We start from the raw sequence: 2,864 nt of genomic DNA on the forward strand, positions 1-2,864 counted from the left end.
GAACATGTCTGAGAGTATCTTTTCAAGAGTTGCACTAGGAATGAAATTCCAATTTAAGCTTTAGAATCTCAATCATCTGAACTGATACTGTACTGAAAAGCAGAAAAGAAAACAATGCTGACAGAAAATATTCTACATTCTCTCCTGTGGCTTTTGCAACCTTTGAAAGGAAATTGGTGCCCACTGAAACTACCGATATATACTAAAGGAGTATTTGTGCCTTGTGTCTGCTCCCCTGTTGAAAAAGTTCTCAGTAAATGCTTTGACTCCCTCACAACACTGATGGGACTTTTTCTCCAGCATGTTTCTTGCTATGTCTGAAAAGATTTGAGCTCTGACTAAAGGCTTTCCCACATTCATGACATTTGAAGGGTTTCTCCCCAGTGTGGATTCTTCAATGTTGAATCAGGATTGCACTTCGGCTGAAAGCCTTTGCACACACGTCACATGTATAAGGTTTTTCTCCACTGTAGATCCTCTGACGTAGGTTAAGGGCTGAACTCTGCCTAAAGACTTTCCCACATTCATCACACTTGTGTTGTTTTTTTTGAGGATGGTTTCCCTGTCTTCTTTCAAACTTTATATCTTGTTCACAGGTTCCTCTAAAGGTGAAACTCTGGGAAGCATTCATTTGAAGAGTGTTAGAAATTTTGTAATGCAGTTCTTTGCCTGAAGAAGTCTTTCGCCTTGAAGCTGATTTCACATTTATAGTTCCGGTGTCTCTATCATTTTGTCTTAAGGTGTGAAGCTCCTTCGATGCCCACTGTAGTTGCTTTTTTGTGGGCTTAAGCTGGCTATGTGGTGTCTCCTGAGTGATTTCACAAGTTGGTAGCTTCTTTGCAAGCATGTCTTCATTTCGTCCAAGAAAGACCTGTTCAGCTGCCCTGTCATGCTCTTTCTCCAGCTCCTCCAGCATCACCATGGCTTCCTCTCCACTCTATGGTCAATTCCCTTGAAACCAGACCTGCAGCTCCTCTGGCAACATGGCCAGAAACTGCTCCAGCACAAACAGCTCCAGCATCTGCTCCTTGCTCTGCATCTCTGGCCTCAGCCACTGACAGCACAGCTCACGGAGCCAGCTCAGAGCCTCCCGTGGCCCAGGTGACTCCTGGTAGTCAAACTGCCTGAACTACTGGTGGTAGGTCTCTGAGCTGTAGTAGCTGCTTCAGTGGTGGCTGGAGACCATATTACAGGCCTGCCCTCCCTCTTCCACCTTCATTACCAGAATGCAGTCAGGGTTCCCTGAAGTTTGTGGAAGGAGTTTTGATGCCTCTCTCAATTTTGCAGACATTTGGATTGGGAATAGCTCAGAACTGCTAGGCTTTAATCTTCAAGAAGGTGAAACTCTCCTTATGACACTCCATCTCTGCTGAGCCTGCATCCGACGGTCCTGGGACACATTCCTCCACCATATGGTGCCGCTTCCGGATGGGGACCCGACTCCGCGAGACCACACGAAGAGAATATATACATAATAGTTTCTACCTCCTAGTCCCCTACCCTTATGTTGCCCCTCCCCCTTCCCTCTCCCCTCTGGTAATCACTAGTTTGTTCTCTATATCTGTGAGTCTGCTTCTTTTTTTCTATGTTCACTAGTTTGTTGGATTTATATTTTTAAATGATGAAATTTTACTGGGTTAAAGTGAAGAAAATAACAAATGTTTTCTTTAAAAGTTTGTTATTGAATTAACCCAGACAACAGAATTATTCTGCATCCTAACTAAATAAAATACATTATACCTAAGTTCAATAGTAAAAGAAATCCTTATTCATTTCCAGTTTGATAGCTTCACATAACTTATATGAAAGTATTCTATGACATACAAATGATTGTAAAATGTGATAACTTTCATAATTATGAATAAAATTTTAAGTATATATGAACCAGAACATGTAGCTTTTTGACCAACCAGAGGTCAGTGAATAGCAAATGCCCTTAAAACAGAGCTATATTTTGCTTTATTTTTTTCTGTTCTGAGAACCATTATTTCTAGCTGCTTAATGTAGAACAGAGAGTAGTGGCTCTTTTTGCAGATGAGTGGGACAATTTATACATCTGAAATGTTAATAATGTCATTTTCTTGGAATCCACCTCTCTGTAGCCCTGAGCATTCTTGTCTACATTTTCTTAACTACTCCTAGATTGCTATTGTTATCTGTGTCAAGGATGTGGAAGTCATAGAATGAGGCCTTTTCCTCTTAAAACAAGAAGTAATTGCTTTCTTTTCTATTTTAGACTTCATTCATCATGAGTATAAAGGAAAAAGGCAAAAATAAGGTAATTGATTTTTGTATTGAAGAACTATTAGTACCAATGATTTATATCACAGTGTTATTATTAGAAAGATATCAAATGATGTCTGTAAAATAATACAGAATGGCTTAGTCATTTTCAGTTTCTGGCTATATGAGGGTGATGTTCTTAGGTAACATAAAGGCTAAATATTATAGACCACACATACTGATCTCCTGTTTCCGGAAAGCTTCTTTTCTAACTCCCCTAAGTCATCATGGAAAGAGAAAATAATTTTTTCACAGGAAATAATGACAACACCCTCATTAAGACATTGGATGCTGATTAATTCCTAGTGTCAGCTGGTGCTATTTGCGCTGTACCTGAGTCACAGATTCTACTAGTTGATACTCTTTCCTAGTTATTAGCTTGTATCATTCATATCTATTTGGCAAATTGTACTGTGGACTGTTCTGTAATACAGTTTGGCACCTTGAATAAATATATTCACAGTAATCCCTGATGTGGTAAAATGGTCTATTTTGTATATCAGATTCCAATGAAACTAAATGCTATTCTCAGGGAGATGTGATTTTGAACTGGCAAGACATGAGAAATTGGCATTGGGAAT

General features: G+C 39.4%; 1 pseudogene; it reads right to left on the minus strand.

Moving 5' to 3' along the window:
• Positions 1-271: 271 nt before the first annotated feature.
• LOC112415956 (zinc finger protein 396-like) lies at positions 272-1,291 on the minus strand (annotated as a pseudogene).
• Between the last annotated feature and the right edge of the window lie 1,573 nt (positions 1,292-2,864).

The sequence above is a fragment of the Neophocaena asiaeorientalis genome, unplaced genomic scaffold, assembly GCF_003031525.2.
Source record: "Neophocaena asiaeorientalis asiaeorientalis breed wild unplaced genomic scaffold, Neophocaena_asiaeorientalis_V1.1 scaffold288, whole genome shotgun sequence".
NCBI lineage: Eukaryota > Metazoa > Chordata > Mammalia > Artiodactyla > Phocoenidae > Neophocaena > Neophocaena asiaeorientalis.